The 19,597-nt window shown below is 36.7% G+C and overlaps 1 pseudogene; it reads left to right on the top strand.

The window, feature by feature from the left end:
• Positions 1-19,329, top strand: part of LOC144373319 (melanoma inhibitory activity protein 2-like) — a 50,788-nt pseudogene extending 31,459 nt beyond the window's left edge.
• Positions 19,330-19,597: the final 268 nt, after the last annotated feature.

Raw genomic sequence — 19,597 nt, 5'->3', positions numbered from 1 at the left:
ATACATCTTTACTGATAGTGTTTATTGTGACTAACTTATAGCCAGGTTTTCTTGTTTCTTTATTAAAGGGAAAGCAAAATCAGCTTTGGATATACTCCTTCTTTCTTCTCAAAGAGTGCTCCAAAAATATACTAATTCACTGTTCATCACTCATATCAGAGCTCTTATGTTGAACCCAGAATGCAAAGCAAAGCCCACTGACACTAATTCTAAACCAAATTAAAACAAGCTTATATTGAGTTCATAAGAGAGCTGATCAGTGAATTGCCTCACCCAAGAGTAAAGCCAGAGGACAGTGCCTGGTCTAAGCACAGGGAAGTTATTATAACATAAAAAGTTACAAAGATAGATGTCTAGGCAGCTTACAGGTGACAGGATCCTGGGAAGCATAATGCAAAGGCAGATAGCAGGTTAACAATCCACATATCTTAACATCTCAAGGTAGGGAGTAAACTCAGATTCCACCATCAGAATTAATAAGGAGCAGCTGAGATTTTTAGGAAGGGTTGTTATCTGGTGAGGGAGAGCCAGGCATAAGTAAGTTCAAAGCTTGGGCAGGAGTTCCAAGCAAGTTTAAAACACCAAAGTGTGATCAGGCCAAATAGAAATATTAGTATTTTACATTAAAACAGAAATGTAACTTTCATGACCTTGTTACAGATGGCTCCCAGTCTTAAGATGAAATTAGGCTGGATTCATCACATACTATTTTACCTGTATTTATCTCAAAGTTTAATAATTTAACAGATCAAGCCATGTGAAGTGAATATGGCATTGATTGGGAATCTGCAAGAGTTACATGCTCAATTCCATCATTCAGTCCACTCCCTTAAACACTTTTTTTTTCTACACTCAGTATCCTACAAACTAAACAGATAGTGAAAAGTTATAAAAGTTATGCTTCTTTTTTTGGGGGGGTGTCTTACAATCTGAAGGAGTCATTTCATGGGGTTTAATGGCATTGTCTTTATGGAAGATTGTTGTCATACACATACCCTTGCTTGGTAAATTAAACTCTTTATATGTCACAATTGACACATCTTCTGGACTACTTACAGCTACTCCTATGGTTGGGGAAAAAACTAATCATGTCATTCAACATATGCTCAAATGCATTGTGACAAAATGTTTTCCACATAATGTAACAGCACACAATGGTTCAGCTTATACTTTCAAAATGTTTGCTGTATTCTGTGCACAATAGAATATTAAATATTTTCCAAGAATTCCTTTTAACCCCCAAGCACAATGCCATTTTTGAGACAGCCCATGAAAATTTTATGGCTCAAAACACAAAAATTAGAGCTAGAATCCCTTGCTAACTGATGCAATTCCTCGTATGTTAACCAATATGGCTTTATTTACCTTATGTTTTTTGAAATTTGAGGATGTTAACCATAACCCAATACAGAGAAACTAGGAGCCATTAACAGTCCCTCAAGTTACCATAAGTGGTCTGGATATATGCTCAAAAACAACAATGGCAACCACCAGCCCCTTTATTTACCCTAGTGAAAGCTTTTGCTTGTGTTTTTCCAGAATATGTAGACCAATATGGATCCCAGCAAGACTTGTGCAACACTTGATGTCTGATTCCACAGATGCAGAAACTGACTCTCAAGATGAGAAAGCATCATCAACGACAATAAACCACAATATCCAAAAACCTGTGGTGATGTCAAAGTGTTGGTCAAACAATCTGAACAGATGAGATAAATTCACATCAAAATGTCTCCCAGCCTTCTATATTCTTAATTTATTCTTTAACTACTTTAATCATCAATAGTACACAGACTATTTCTTTGTGGACCTTCATGGCTCATGCTCCTTTCCTTATAGGTGTAGAAAGGGATGGACCATTTCCTAAAATTTTTAGCAATAATTCTCAACTGTTTGCAGATATTGATTATCCAATAGGTTTCTCCAAAGTACCCTGGAACTTCTCCATTCCCTTCCCAGACAGAGCTCTTTTTCTTGTTGTTGTTGTTTTGTTTGTTTGTTTAAATTGAGTTAAAATAAAAGATGACAGCAGAATGCATAAAAATTTTTAATACACATATATACCACAATTTTTCATATCTCTTTTCTTATATAAAGTATGATGAAAACCAATTCGTGTCTTCATACATGTATTTTGGATAATGATGTCTATCACGTTCCATCATCCTTGCTAATTCCCTGTCTCCTTCCCTTCCCTCCCACCCCTCTGTCATATTTAGAATTCATTTGTTCTTCCCATGCTCCCCCTCCCTACCCCATTATGAGTCAGCCTCCTTATATCAAAGAAAACATTAACCATTTGGTTTTATGGGGGATTGGCTAACTTCACTTAGCATTATCTTCTCCAATGCCATACATATACCTGCCAATGCCATGATTTTATTGACTTTTATTGCTAAGTAAAATTCCATTGTGTATATATGCCATGTTTTTTTTTTTTTATCCATTCATCCACTGAAGGGCATCTAGGTTGGCTCCACATTTTAGCTATTGTGAATTGTGCTGCTATAAACATCGATGTAGCTGTGTCTCTGAAGTATGCTCTTTTTGAGTCCTTTGGGTATAGACCAGGGATAGGAAGAGGTGGATTACATGGTGGTTTCATTCCCAACTTCTCAAGAAATCTCCATACTATTTGCCATATGGGCTGCACCAATTTGTAGTCCTACCAGGAAAGGATGAGTACCTCACTCCCTCCCACATCCTCATCAACACTTATTGTTGTTTGTCTTCATAATACTTGCCATCTGACTAAAGTGACATAATATCTTAGACTAGATTTGATTTGCATTGCTCAAATTGCTAGAGATGATGAGCATTTTTTTATATATATTTGTTGATTGATTGTGTATCCTCTTCTTATATGTACCTGTTCCAGTTTTTAGTCAATGTGTTGATTGGGTTATTATTATTATTATTATTTTTTGTGCTTAGCATTTTGATTTCTTTATATGCCCAAGAGATTAGTGCTCTATCTGATGTGTGAGGGGTAAAAAGATGTAGGCTTTCTGTTCACTTCACAGGTTATTTCTTTTGCTGAGAAGAAAGTTTTTAGTTTGATTCCATCCCATTTATTGGTTCTTGGCTTAAATTCCTGGGCTATAAGAAAGTTGTGCTCTAATCCCACATGAAGAAGACCAGAATCTACTTTTTCTCTTATTAGACACAGAGTCTCTGGTTTAATTCCTGGGTCCTTGTTCAATTTTGAGTTAAGTTTGGTGCATGGTTAGAGAGAGAACTTTATTTTTATTTACATTTTGCTCCTAACAACATAATAAAACAAATAAGCACTGCTTTTGAGATTCAAAAAAAAAATCAATAAAAAAATTGCATGCTGCCATCTTGGCTCTCCTGTAACAAAATAAACTTCAAGAAGAACAAATCAACACTGGCCTGGTGGTCCCAGGCTCACAGCAATCCCATTCCACCCTACACTGGTGGGTCAGACCAGAGCATAGCCTCAGGTGCAGGACAACCCCTTCTGACCAGCAGAGTACTGTGGGAGCCAAATTTCAGCACAGATCACCACAGTCACCTGACTGCCAAGAGAGGTCAAGCCCAGTGGCCCAGATTCACTTGTCATGTTTCTCATGATAAAAACACCAAGGGTAACTCCAGGTCAAATGGGCTGTATGAAATAACCACACAAGAGACAGAAACACCTTTTTTTTGGGGGGGAGGGGTCCTATGATGCCTCCTCTGACCTTAAGTGTCTGCAGAGAGAAAGAGTAAGTGCATACTGAACCTTTTTGTTGAGGAGAAGCCATTCAAATGAGGCAAAGGATCTGGTTTCAGGGATTGAGTCTATTTTTCTGAAGCCTGCTGTCAGGTGGTTGGCTGACATATAAGAAGGTCATACCCAAAACCAGAGAAAGAGAAATGGACACACAAAAGGCATTTCCATGGAACATTCTATCCCAAACAGAGCAAAGGGTAATATCACAAAAGAACAAGTGAGTATAGCTCCAATCCATGGGGTGAAAAGCCTACTTCTGAAGATGCATCCTTAACCTCCAGGACTGGGGCAATGTCCAAGTCACTTCATAATGTAGTGATGGTGAGAGCCTCTCTGCTCCAGGGAGGAGAATGTGAAATATTCAGACTGGCTGCCCACATTTACCCATGCCAACTTATGCAGGACCCAGATTCAGTATGCAGAAGCATTCATTGAGGGACACCAGTAGAGTCTGGAAGCTCAACATCGAGTCAAGGTACAGATAATCTGCACAGGTACAACAAGAATATAGGTAAAAAATGTAATACCTCAGATCCACACTGCAATAAAGGAAGGCACAAACACAACTTGAAAAACTAATGGAGGAAAGTGCCCCAAACAAAAAAGGACACTATAATAACAGAACCCATGGAAAGTGAAGTTGATGAAATGTCAGAGAAGGAGTTCAAAATGTTATAATTAAAATGATCTGTGAATTTGTAAATTACCTAAAAAAGCAAATACAGGCAGAAATTGATCACTTTAACAATAAGAGAAAAAATACAGGTAGCACAAAATTACTTTAAGAGAGAGAGATAGAGACACTAGAAAAAAAACAGAAATCCTTGAAATGAAGGATACAAAAAATCAAATAAAAATTTCAACAGAGAGCATAACGAATAGACTATATCACCTAGAAAAAAGAGTGTCAGATAATGAAGACAAAGTATAAAATCTAGAGAATAAATTTGATCACACAGTGAAGATAATTAGACATCATGAACAGAACATCCAAGAATAATGGGACAGCATCAAAAGACCAAATTTAAGAGTTATTGGTATAGAGGAAGGCACAGAGTTTCAAATCAAAGAAATGCACAATCTTTTCAATGAGATAATATCAGATAATTTTTCAAGCATGAAGAATGAATTGGAAAACCAAATACGAGAGGATTCAGGACACCAAATATACAAAATTACAACCGATCTACACCAAGGCACATTATAATAAAAATGCCCAGCATACCAAATAAAAGTATAATTTTTAAAGTCACAAAAGAGAGAAATCAGATCACATATAGAGAGAAACCAATTCATATCTCAGCAGATTTTTCAACCCAAGCCCTCAAAACCAGGAAACTGTGAATCAACATATACCAAGCTCTGAAAGAAAATGAATGTCAATGAAGAATCTTATATCCAGCAAAACTAAGCTTTAGATTTGATGATGAGATAAACACCTTCCATGATAAACAAAAGTTAAAAGAATTTACAGTTAGAAAGCCTGAACTACGGAACATCCTCAGCAAAATATTCCAAGATAAGAAAATAAAAACAATGATGAAAATCAGAGGATAAACCAAGCCACATTAAATATCATAAATTTAAAAAAAAATGGCTGGGAACACAAATCATGTCTCAATAATAATCCTGAATGTTAATGGCCTAAACTCACCAATCAAAAGACATAGACTAGAAGATTGGATTAAGAAAAAGAAGACTAACAATATGCTGCCTCCAAGAGACTCATCTCATAGAAAAAGATATCCACAGACTGAAGGTGAAGAGTGGGGGGAAATTGTACCACTCACATGGACTGTGGAAGCAAGCAGAAGTTTCCATCTTTATATCAAATAAAGTAGACTTCAAACCAAAGTCAATCAAAAAGCATAAAGAAGGGCACTATCTTCTACTCAAGGGAACCATACAACAACAAGACTTAACAATTTTAAATATATGTACCCAAAAAATAAAGCCTCTTCATTGATCAAACAAACTCTTCTAAAGTTCAAGAGTCAAATAGACCACAACACAATAATTTTGGGTGACTTTGATACACCTCTCTCTTCACTAGACAGACCTTCCAAACAGAAGCTGAGCAAAGAAATGATAGAATTTAATAATATAATAAATAATTTGACTTAATTGACACATATAGAATAATTTATCTTTCAATGAAAGAATATACTTTCTTCTAAGCAGCACATGGATCCTTTTCTAAAATAGACCATATAATATGCCACAAAAAACCCTTAGCAAATATAAAAAGTAGAGATACTACCCTGCATTTTATCAAGTCATAATGGAATGGAATTAGAAATCAATGATAAAATAAAAAATCCATTCCACCACCTGGAGACAAAATAATATTGTATTTAATAGAAAATGGGTTGCCAAAGACATCAAAGAGAAAATTCAAAAAAAAATTTAGAGGTAATTGAGAACACAGACACAATATATCTAAATTTCTGTGGCACTATGAAAGCAATTCTAAGGGGAAAGCTCATTGCATGGAGTTTATTCCTTAAAAGAAAAAAAAGTTAACAATTAAATGAGTTAATATTACATCTCAAAGCCCTAGAAAAACAAGATCAAATCAACACCAGAAGCAGCAAAAGGCAGAAAATAATTAAAATCAAAGCAGAAATCAATGAAATTGAAAAAAAAAGAAATAATTGAAAAAATTGACAAAACAAAAATTGGTTCTTTGAAAAAACTAAATAAAATTGGCAGACCCTTAGTCATGCTAATGAAGAAAAGAAGAGAGAATACACAAATCACTAACATATATGATGAAAATAAAAATATCACAACAAACTCTACAGAAATACAGAACATAATTAGAAACTATTTTAAAAACTTGTACTCCAATAAAATAGAAAATTTTGAAGGCATCAAAAAATTTCTAGAGTCATATAGTTTTCCCAAACTGAGTCAGGATGATATAAACCATGTAAACATATCAGTTTTGAGTGAAAAAATAGCAGATGTCATCAAAAGTCTACCAACAAGAAAAGCCCAGGACTGAATGGATACACAGCCAAGTTCTAAAAGACCTTTAAAGAAGAACTAGTACCAATACTCTTCGATTTATTTCAGGAAATAGAAAAAAAGGCAGAACATTCAAACTCATTTTATGAGGCCAATATCATCCTTATTTCAAAAGTAGGCCAAGATACATTAAAAAAAAAGAAAAAAAACACTTCAGACCATTATCTCTAATGAACATAGATGCAAAAATTCTCAATAAAATTCTGGAAAATCAAATAAAAAACATATCAAAAAGATTATGCACCATGATCAAGTGAGATTTATCCCAGATATTCAATGTTGGTTGAACATATACAATCAATAAATGTAATTTATTATATCAATATGCTTAAAGATAAAAATCATATGAACATCTCAATAGATGCAGAAAGGGCATTTGACAAAATACAGTACCTCTTTACATTAAAAACACTAGAGCAACTTGGGGTAACAGAAATATATCTCAAAATCATAAAGACTATCTATGCTAAGCCTCAGGCCAATGTCATTCTAAATGGAAAAATATTGAAGGCATTCCCTCTAAAAACTGGAACAAGATGGGGTGCCCTTTTTCAGCACTTCTATTTAACACAGTTCTTAAAACACTAGTCAGAGCAATCAGACAAATGAAAGAAATTGAAGGAATACAAATATAAAAAAAAGAAATTCAATTGGCACTATTTGCTGATGATATGATTATATACTTAGAAGACCCTAAATTTTGCACCAGTAAATTTCTAGAACTAGCAAATAAATTCATCAAAGTAGTTGATATATATATCTCAATACCCCTATATCAAAAGCATTTCTCTATGCCAGTGATAAATCCTCAGAAATATGAAATGAGAAAAACTACCCCATTTACAATAGGCTCATAAAACATAAAATACTTGAGAATAAACTTAAAAGAATGTGAGAGATCTATGTAATGAAAATTACAGAACCCTACAGAAGGAAGTCAAAGAAGATCTTAGAAAATTGAAAGTTATATCTTGCTCTTGGATGGGCAGAATTAGTATTATCAAAATGACCATACTTCCAAAAGCAATATACATATTTAATGCAATTCCAGTCAAAATTCCAATGGTATTCCTCATAGAAATATAAAAAGCAATCATTAAATACATCTGGAAAAATAAGAGACCCAAAATAACTAAATCAATCTTTAGCAGAAAAAGTGAAGCAGATGGCATCACTATACCAGACCTTCAACTATACAACAGAGCAATAGTAACAAAAACAACATGGTATTTGCACCAAAACAGACTGGTAGATCAATGGTACAGAATAGAGGACACAGAGTCTAACCCACAAAATTACAATTATCTTATATTAGACAAAGGTGCCAAAAAGATGCATTGGATTAAAGATAGCCTTTTTAACAAATGATGCTGGGAAAACTGGAAATCTATGTGCAGCAAAATAAAATTAAACCCCTATCTCTCTCCATGCACAAAACTCAACTCAAAATTGATCAAGAACTTAGGAATAAAACCAGAGATCCTGCAACTAATAGAAGAAAATGTAGGCCCTAATCTTCATATGTGGAATCAGGCCTCAACTTCCTTAATAAGACTTCTGTGGCACAAGAATTAAAATCAAGAATCAATAGATGGAATGAACTTAAATTAAAAAACTCCTTCTCAACAAAAGAAACAATCTGTGAGATGAATAGAGAGTCCACATCTTGGGAGCAAGTCTTTACCCTTCTCATATCAGATAGAGCACCTCTAGGGTAAATAAGAAACTCAAAAAGCTAAACACCAAAAAAATCAAATAACACAATCAATAAATGGGTGAAGGACCTGGAAAGACACTTCTCAGAAGATTATGTACAATCAATCAATCAATACATAAAAATGTTCATCATCACTAGCAATTAGAGAAATGCAAATCAAAAGCACTCTAATATTTCATCTCACCCGAGTAAGAATGGCAGCTATTATAAAGACAAACAACACTAAGTGTTGGCATGAATGTGGGGGAAAAGGTACACTTATTTACTGCTAGTGCAACTTAAAATTGGTGTAGCCAATCTGGAAGTTAGTATGGAAAGCAGTATGGAGATTTCTTGAAAAATTGGGAAGGGATCTACCATTTGACCCAGCTATATTCTCCTGGATATATACCCAAAGGACTTAAACACAGCATACTACAGGGACACAGCCACATCAATGTTTATAGCAGCACAATTCACAATAGCTAAATTGTGGAACCAACCTAGATGCCCTTCAATAGATGAATGGATTAAAAAAATGGCATATATACACAATGACATTTTACTCAGCAATAAAAGAGAATAAAATCAGCATTTGCAGGTAATTGGATGGAGTGAAAGAAGATAATGCTAAGTGAAGTTAGTCAATCCAAAATAACCAAATGCCGAAGGTTTTCTTTGATATAAGGAGGCTGATTCATAGTGGTGTAGGGAGAGGGAGCATGAGAAAAATAGTTGGACTTTAGATAAGGCAGAGGTTTGGGAGGATAATGGAGGGGGCATGGGACTATAAATGATGGTGGAATGTGATGATCATTAATATCCAAATCACATGTATGAAGACAAAAATTGGTGTGAATATACTTTGTATACAACCAGAGATATGGAAAATTGTGCTATATATGTGTAGTAAGAATTATAATGCTTTCTGCTGTCATATATAAATAAAAAAATCAAAGCTCTACATCAAACTTAAAAACTGCTTTGTGATGTGTATTTTATGCACATTTATTGGACTCAATTTTCCTGAAATGATTCTCTATAAAATTATACTATTGTGTCAAATTATATTCATGGAACTTGAGACAATCAATTCCAACAAAATCTCTTCAATCTGACAGCCCAAATTGTAAAAACTAATTCTATTAAAATTAAGATGCCTATGGTTTCCACCTTCTTTTAAGGGTGGGGTACACACTTGCTTGACCAATGTCAAAAGTTAGTTTCATGGTTTAATCCCTACAGTCTGTTAACATATGACATATTGGGTATACTTCTCTTGTTAACCTTGTTTGCTATCAAAAGTCTTATTAACTGTATGCCTGAAGCTGAACAAAAAATTGTCTTAACAACTCAGATTGTTTAAGATTTAGAGTTGGGAACTGTTTCAGGCCCTGATCTTGGACCTACCTGGGGGTCTTGCTCATTGATCAGCAGGGAAATGCTAACATAGAATGCCATGTTTTGGGACAAAATGCTGTCACAATATTGGCAAGTCCAATTTTGTTGCCTCTTTGACAAGGAGTATTTCTGTAGGTGCAAGTTCAGCCTACATGTCAATTTCTAGACTCTTGGTGTCTGGATTCCCATAAGATGATATGTTATGTATCATCTCTGGTCTATCATGACTGTTATATGTAAATTGGCACATATCCACTATAAAAGCTATTTTTTGCTGTACAATAAAGCAGATGTTGTTCTCTGAAACCATCTTTGAAGTGGTTTCTCCATGCCCTCAAGCTTCCACAGTCGATGCTGGACAATGGCAGGTCCCTCAGCAATTTTTTTTTTAATTTTTTGTTATTTTTTATTTTTGTTTTTACTATGTCAGAATCTCTGTATAGGTCTGTTTTCAAAGACTGCCTAATCTTTAGGGAGACCACCAAGAGTTTAGCAAGATAGCTTCAAGTAGAAGTAGCTCTTTCTATTTTGATGACAGACCAAGAAGCAAGTTTTATCCTAGCCATGTACTAGTATGTGATTTTGAAAATAATGTTTAACTCTCTTTGTTATGTGTGGCCTCATCCAACAAGGAGGTCCACAGAATGGGGTCGAGGAGAGTGTGGCTTCAGAGTCAATAATCAAGATCTCCAGAGACCAAACAGAAAACAGGTCTCTTTTTATTGCACAGTTACCATGTATTTATACTCAGGAAGTAGCTAAGCAGATTACAGGCAGCCACCAATGCAATTTCTGCTAACTTTCCTTGCAGCAACCAATCAATAAGTGGGCCATGGATCAAGCACAGGAACTGCAAGTATGGCCCAGAGCTGTGCCTCTCACAAGCCAAGCCTAGCACGAGGGGAGTGGCCTGTGGCTCACATGCCTAGCACAAGGGGAGTGGCCTGCCACTCAGACTCTGTTAACACATGCCAAGTATGCAGTAATCCATGCACTTTTCCCCACATCTTCCCACTCTTACTGTGCTGCAAAGATTTCAGCCAGCATTGCTGTTTTTCATTGTGTTGTCTTCACATGGTTACATAACCATCTCACAACAAGAGAAAATATTATCACTATTATGAACAGCCTACTGTAATAAAGGGTAATAGCTTTATAAGGATTAGTTAATTCGGCTATCAGGTTTTTCCAATGTTCAGTCAATTCATGGAAGCAAAAAAAGGTTTTCAAGATTAGACACCTTTTTCCATTGATTTTGACAATTGTCTTGGTAAGGTTATGCATAGTCATAAAATAGTTAGCATCCCAAACACCGTTAATATACTAAGAAAAATTGGAGAAATGTAAGGTTACATTTTCAGATATAGCATATTGGGTGACACAAATACTCTAAAATTTAGAGTCACAGGTGAGCCTTTGCAACATAAACAGAATATCTAGTTTTTCCTGGTAGAGGTCTAGTTCTTGCTGAATGACTAAGATAGCGGCTTGAGACAATATATTTAGTCATTTTGAATGGCATAGGCTTCTGCCATGGTAGTAGACAAATTGCTTATAGTCTGAGCAGTCCAGATGCTCTGAGTTTGTGAAGCGGCGGCAGTGGTTGTGGCGGCAATGGTGGCAATCAGGGCAATAATCCCAGTGTTGATAAGTCTAATTGCCTACCTTGTCCAGTGTAGTATCTCATTTAGAAGATTCTTTATCTCCATGTCCCATGGACTCTTCCACTCTCCAGACAGGTTCACTGGAAGCCAGACTGCTGGGGACTCTTTGAGAATAAATAGACACTTAGCTTTCATAGCATGGGTTAGACAATTTGTTAGCCAGCAGGATATATTTACTGCATAAGGAATCTCTGTCTTAGTGATATTTATGCCATCTGTATCATTGATTATTAGCCTGGCAAAGAGTGGTGTAACACAAGCTTGTGCATAATGGGTACAAGCATAATTTGGCACAAAGACAAATTCATGTATATATAATATATAGTATATTAAGGGTGCTTGGGATGCTAATTATTTTATGACTATGCATAACCTTACCAAGGCAATTGTCAAAATCCATGGTCAGGGTATGGACTCAATATAGACCCATTTATCCAGCTAGCTGGGGTCCATTTGATGGGTCTAGCAGCTAGCAATATTAGTGTGATATCCATCATGCCATACTGATTTCCTGCATACCCATTGGTAATGGCTTGTTCTACATAGCAGTTATTGAAGTAGCCCATTTTGTTTTTTGGCACATTAGTTACATTCCAGGGGGCTGCACTTGCCCAGGCACATAGATGTTGTTCTTCCCCAGAGAAGGTATGGCAGTAACACATTAATTCTATGGGATGTTATCATTATCAGAGGGGAATGTTCCAAAAAGCATTGTTGGGTACGTTGGTAGCAAGGGTTTTTTGCATTTCCCATGGGGAAGTCTCTGGTTATAGGTAGAATTAACTATAACTTTAAGGTCAGTGAGAGATAATCCAGCATATGACTTATTATAGTTATCTACAAGAGTCTCATTTGCAAGAGCAAAACAAAGAGGACTGCCTGGATTGTTGTAGGAACCGATGAAGTGAGGCCCTGAAGATATCAGGAAGCAGTTTTATTTGGCTGCAGCCAGGTTCAGAGGGCACAGCTTTTCTGTAATCAATCAATTCCCTAAACCCTGAGTTCAGGTAGTTTCAAAGTTTTATACCCAGCATGTAAAGGGAGAGGCTTAGAAGTTCGCAGTCTACAGAACTTCAGATGAAAGCAGCTTTTTCTCTCAGTGTTTTGGGCAAGTTAACCCTTCAAGGACAACACCTGAAAAGTGGAGAGATTCTTCTTCTCCCCTTTCTTTTCTCCCCCTGCCAGCTGTTACTATAGAGCCCAATTAGTAATTTCTCTTATCTTAAAAATTCAGACATCTCTGTGAAGCCCAGCTCAAGGCCAGAGGCTTTGTTTGCACATTTCTACAAACTACTGTATTGGATAAGTTTGTGAAAAACTAGTAAGCAGGTGTCCAGCACTTGCAGTGCTGGTATCTTCTTGGCCAGTGGCCAAGTAAACAGGTGACACAAAAATAGAGAGTTTATCTACATTGAACTCTTTTGCTGGAGATCCTAAAATCAGCCATAGTAAATATTCTGGAGAAGACCAGTTAAGGATTTTCTGTGGAGAAAGGAGGTGCAACTTCATAATCAAGGGCATAAACTTTTGCTTGTGGGGATGCACCAACTTGTTGGCAATGTGCCTTCTTTGTTTGGCCTTTATATTGAAAAGATATATGGAAATTCCCCTGGGGTTTTGTTAGAGGCTATTGCCACCTCTGAATAATGGATGACCAATATTCCCAGTGACTTGCATCTTCTTTCAACAGATGGATTCCTTAATTTTACTTTTTGGGCCTGACCTCTGCCCTCAGTCTGACAATTCAGAAAGGCCCAGTGCTACTATGCATGAGGCACCTTGGAACAAGCAAAGATTAGACTTAGCTCTTTTACTCAGGGAACTTCTAAGTCCTTAAAAGGAAACTGTGTAAAATGGTATCCTTCTGTTAAATGGAGGAGGTAACACTGATCTTGGAGTTGGAGTGCTCAAACCTAGTAGACACTAAGCCTTCTTCTTACCAACTGATCAACAAAGGATGGCAAGTGCAACCTGTGATGTTGGGAAGAAGGGTGTACCTGAGCTTTGCTCATCCTTCACTCACATTCATTTCTTATTAGTTTTCTTTGTGTCGCGCAACTTCATATTTCCTTAGGTGTAGGCCCTCTTGTCAAGTCTGTCTTTGAGTTTCATAATTTCCTCTTTCTTTAGAGTCAAGAGGTTGTTCTGGCCTTACCTGTAGCATCTGTGCTAATTGCAGGTTCCCTCACCTGGATCAGCTCATGTCTCCTCTTGCCTAAAGATTACATCAAGTTGGAATTAATGGACCCATGAGATCCCAACCACAGCTCATTTCCTATAGATTCCCCACCTCCTCTACTGCTCAAGCTTCCAGAAATGCCAAGTAGGAGTTCCCCAAAACTGAAGAGTGGAAGTAATGTAAGCATCCATTGATGGAGGAATGGATAAACATGTTGTCCATCCACACAATGGAATATGATTCATCCCACATTATGTTAAGTGTAGTCACACAATCACAAAAGGACACTTACTATGTAATTCTGCTTAGATGATGTATATAGAGACATCAAACCCACAGAAACAGAAAGCAGGGGACTGAATGATGGGCAATGGGTTGGCAATATTTCATGGGTGCAGAGATTCTGTTATGAAGATGAAGTCTAGCAATGGATGGTGATGATAGTGAATGTACTGATCACTTCTGAATTCTATTTGCACTTAAAAATGGTGAATGTGGGCTGGGATTATGGCTTAGTAATGCTGCCAATGTTTGTAGCAGCTCAATTTACAATGACTAAGCTGTGGAAGCATCATAGATGCACTTCAATAGATGAAATGATAATGAAACTGTGGTATGTATACACAATGGAATATTACTCAGCTTTAAAAGAGAATAAAATTATGGCATTTGTAGGTAAATGGATGGAGCTAGAGAATATTATGCTAAGTGAAGTAAGCCAATTCCAAACAACAACAAAAACCAAAGGCTGAGTGTTCTCTCTGATAACTGAATGCTGATCCATAATGGGGGGGGGAAATGGAGGAACTATGATTTGGAAAAGGGGAGGGAGGGATGAAAGGGAGCATGTGGAGAGTAAAGATGGTGGACTAAGATGGACATCATTAACCTAGGTACATATAGGAATGCACATATAGTGTGTTGTTGCATCGGGTACAACCAGAGAAATAAAAAGTTGTGCTGAAATTGTATAGAAGGAACCAATATGCTTTCTTTTCTCTAGCCCAAGAATACAGGATCCTGGGTCTATCTCTAGCCATAATTGACAGCTGATTTAAAGGAATTCCTGACTGCATCCCTCACAACCCCACTGTCAAGATGGTCTAGAAGAAAACATGCAGGTGATTCCTATCACTACAGCCTCTAAGAACAGAGGTGTCTCTTTGCAGAATGCAGAATGGCTTCACCCCTCCTACAGAACTAGCCTCTAAAGCCTCCTGGGTCATCGCAGCCTTGGGCAATGGGCTGTGTGAGAGAAACCTGATTCTGATACCAGTTTGCAAAGGAGGTGAGAAAAGTGATTGGCGGGCACCTAGATAGCCTTCATCCTCCATCAAATAGTAAGTACTACCTCAGTGAGGGAGATCCTGGGAACACGGAGATATGTCTTTCTGACAACAATTGCTAACACTCAACCCCAAAAGTAATAGCCCAAATGTGGTCTACTGGGTAGCCCTAAAGGGACTGCCTTATGTAGGTTCAAGGTCAAGAGAGCCTGCTAGAAAGGCTGAATCTCCTGCCTGGAGAAACTCCTTCCCAATTTCAGGTATACAATTGTATAGAATTTTAGAGAACTGCAAGCCATAGAAATAGAAGGAAGTGAAATCCTCCAAAACCCAGGTATTGAGGTGCTTCAGAAAACAACCAAGGAATGTGGAGTGAGGTGAGGGCCAGAATCAGTTCTCAAAGATCCAGATTTGGAGGCTATTCAACCTCTCTGCATGTTAGATACTGGAGGTACTGACAGAAAGTTGATTAGAATAGTTAAATAAGAAGGGAATCACCCAAGAATTCAAGTTTTCTCCCCCTTCAGACTTTTCTCCCCACTAGGAAATGGCCTACAAAGTGTTCAGCTGACATGCAGGAACTTAGGAACACTTGTGATTGCAGGCAGAGAGTTGCTCATGGCTAACTTCACTTGAAGTTGTTTCTTTGTTTCAGAATCTGCTCTTTAGAAAAGGCCTTAAACCAGTCAAAGATACACAGCTGCTCTTCTAAGTGACCTAGAGTAAACTTTGCTCAATATAACTCATTATAATGCTAAACTCTCTGCCCTAAATTAAGTGCATATGCATTTATTTGGTTTGCTTTGGTTTGGTACTGGGAATAGACACCAGGGATGCTTTACCACTGAGCTACATTTTATGGTATAGATATCTCAGAAGAAAAGAAAAAAAACATGATGCCATCTGTATCATTGTGAGCCCTCCAGAAATCAATCTTGAATATTCTTGCTACTTTGTAGTATTGAAATAGAATGTTCAATCAGGAATGTCTATTACCTCATATGAAGACAAAGACTAGTATGTAAAAGGAAACTAACTAGAATATATAAGAGATCAATTGTCTACAATAATGGTCAGCCTTCAGATAAGAATCCACTGAGGCTAGACTCACACAAATAAATACTGCTTTTTGTTGAATACCCTGGTGTCTTCTGTCTGTGTGAGAATCCCACACAACATTTTATTTTGTTTTGTTTGAGGCAGGATCTCACTTATCTTATCCTTCTCTTTGATATATATATTATAATGAACAGCTTTCTTAGAAGTATTTATATTCTGTGAGAAGTGAAAATAACATCTGAAAAAAGATTTCAAAGACTCTTAAATAAATAGTTGTCTACAAAAAATGACATGAAAACCAACTCAATTTATTTTTAGAAACATTTCATATCATATATTATTTTAAAAGAACTTATCAAAACTTATTTATTCCCATGTTTGCAACTCTTCTCAAGTTATTTTTCAAATGTCTAACACAAGAGTTTTTCTATGGAATAATTCAGATGACTTCTGTAGAAATTGTCAACAAGGCTAAAGATGTAGCTCAGTGGTAGAGAGCTTGTCCAGCATGTACATGGCCCTGAAGTTTAACCCCCAACACTGAAAGGAAAGGAAAGGGAAAAAGAAAAAAGGAAGGAAGGATAAAGAGAGGGGACAGGAGGGGCAGGAAAGGAATGAGTAATTAAAACAAAAGGGCAAGTGGTATAAATATAAATATATGGTGTACTAACTCTTTAAAAAATTTACATAGCTGTAGAATTTTAGTTACATCAAACTGGGTGATATTATGACTATATAGAATGGCACATAATAAGTTCTGCCTTAGCCTTGCCTAAACCAAATAAATGGGTGGGTGACCTGGAGAGGACTTCTCTCTGGCTTGATTTGGACTGTCTTGAACCTTCACTGGTTCAAAATTTATAGCATAGTGGAGGGACCAAGACTTCCCTGACAGGCAGTGTAAGTGTGCTAGGCCCCTGAGATCCCATGACCAGGGATGCCCATGCCCATGCCCACAGCCTCTCCCCACCACTCACTGGTAAAAAACGGTCTGCTTCATTGCCTTGTGTGGGTTTTCTCCTGACCAAAGGCCTGAGTGTTCACAGCCTATTTTGGCGTGGCTGGTGATTGTATGGTTGTGGAGGGAATGGCCAAAGTAGCCTTAGCACGATGGAGAGGCAACAGCTATCTCTCAGCCATACTTGGGGCTGGTCCTGGAAGAAGTAGGGTTGTGGTCTACCTTGACTGAAGACATGGAAACACACCCTAGTCCTTATGGCTGTCCATGGGAGTTGGTGATATGTGCAGCTATTGGATTTTTTGTTGTTCTCTTGTTTTTGTGGATAAGTTATCAGTCTGTGAGAAACAGGCATTACATGAGAAGATTAAATAAAAACTTGCTCTAAAACTTTTTGGACTAATTCAAGAAAAATGTCAATTACTTGAAAATGTTAGCCTTGTTCAAAAAGCATAGGAAGGCTTAGAGTCACCTTTAAAGGATATCATTTTGGTGAAGGAGTCAGTAAAAATAGAAAACTTGGAGGCAATATATAAAATCCTGGAGAGGTCCATATCTAAACTTGAGGATGAAATACTCTTTCTAGAAAATGAGCTAAAAGAAGAGAAAACTAAATATTCTCAACAGGATAAATTGATGGTGGATATATCAAAAAGGATTAAGTCCTTAGAAGATGAATCAAAATCCCTTAAATCACAAATACCTGAAGCTAAAACAAACTTGAGAATATTTCAAATGAATAAAGAAAGAATTACAGTAGCAATAAAAGAGGCTTTGAATGAGTTCAGGAAAGTCATAAAGAGCTTTTAAAAGAAGTTGAGTATGGAAAAAAAAGTGAATGGCCTTACTAAACTGAAAATTATATTTGAACACTCTAAAGTACATGCAGAACAAATTCTAGGAGACAAATAAAATCACATTAATTCTCTGACTGAACACTTACTGCAGATAAAAGATTTGGCTCCCATGCTTGAAAAAGTCCTAACAGATGATGGTTAATTGGAATTTGAATTGAAGAGTTAATCAGAAATTAGTGGTCACTTAGAAGATCAGCCAAAAGGGTCTTGGAAGACACTGGTTTATAATGCAAAGTTAAAGGCCTCTTTTAAAATCTCAGAAAGAGAAAGAAATCAAATTTTTACTTTATTATCTGAAGTAATTGAAACAAAGGAAGACCTAATAGAACATATTAGAAATCTTCAGACAGAACAAGCATCTTTGCAAACAGAAAATACACAGTTTGAAAGTGAGAATCAGAATCTTCAGCAGAAACTTAAAGTCGTGATAGAATTATATCAAGAAAATGTAATGAAACTCCAAAGAAAATATGAGAGAAAAATTACCAGATAGAGCAATAAGAGAAACTTTTCAAAGAGAAAGACAAGATCAGCCATACAACTAAACTGCTGGAGACCAATAGAAAGCGATCAAAAGATCTTGAAGAAGAATTGGAGAGAACCATTTGTTTTTATCAGGGGCACATTATTTACTATGAGAAAAAAGCTCATGGTAATGAGTTGGCAGCTAGATGTGCTGAAAGATACCTCAATAATTTAAGGAAAAAATGCTCACAATATACAAAAATTAACTGAAATAGAGTTATAATTTAAGCTTGTAGAAAAAGATCCTTCTGTGCTTGATGCTTCAAATACAGCTTTTGGCAAAAAGATTCTCCAAATGATCCCTCACCATTGGGTCAACCTTCATGTGAAATAAAACCTTCTCATTTGGAAAAAAAGGCTACACTCATACCCTCAACTTTGGTGCCTGTAGGAAGAGAAAGAGGCTCAAGGGGTCCAGAGAATCCTCTGGACCATCCAACTAGCAATGAAAGAAGAGAATCAAACTTTGATTAGTCAACTTATCCTCAGAGAGCACCTTCTGACATACGGCCCCTGGAACATCCATGGGAACAGGCCCATAGGATAATGATCCCTTCACCAGGCCAACAATATTCTGATCCACATCTTCCTCTACAAAGGCAAGATGGATGTTATTCTAAATATGGTAGACCGTCTGGATCAGCAGAACTCAGGAGTTCCACTATGCTGCCTTTGGATAAAATAAATGGGCCTACATATTTAGAAATGGAATCTAGTAGAAATGATACTAAAGTTGATTTAGGTGATTCCAATGTACCTGATTCATCTCTCCTTGCTGAAAACCAAGCATCTGTCTCTGGCTTTTCTTTCTCATCTTACCCTCCAATCAGAGGTCCATTGTTTTCTGTGGATTCAAGGAGTCGGTTCATGAGAAGAAGACCTTTTCTTCCTCCACCTCCTCCAGGAAACACTCATGGAGCATCACAAAAATATATACAGTACATACTTATATGTACTTTACCTAAATAATTGGGCTGTTATTATAAAAATCAAAATTCCCATGACTAAGAAAAATCCTCTTCTTGATATTTGAACTGTCATAATTAAAGGAATAGTCTTTTTGATATGACTGATGTGGAGAAATATAGTACAAGGGAATGAAACTAATAGGTATATGATTACATGTTTTATTTATAAACTTTTTGAGTTGTTGATAGACCTTTACTTTATTCACTTATTTATATGTAGTACAGAGAATCAAACCCA

Source organism: Ictidomys tridecemlineatus, unplaced genomic scaffold (assembly GCF_052094955.1).
Source record: "Ictidomys tridecemlineatus isolate mIctTri1 unplaced genomic scaffold, mIctTri1.hap1 Scaffold_3514, whole genome shotgun sequence".
NCBI classification, from domain to species: Eukaryota; Metazoa; Chordata; class Mammalia; order Rodentia; family Sciuridae; genus Ictidomys; species Ictidomys tridecemlineatus.
This window is presented reverse-complemented; position numbering and strand designations above follow the sequence as displayed.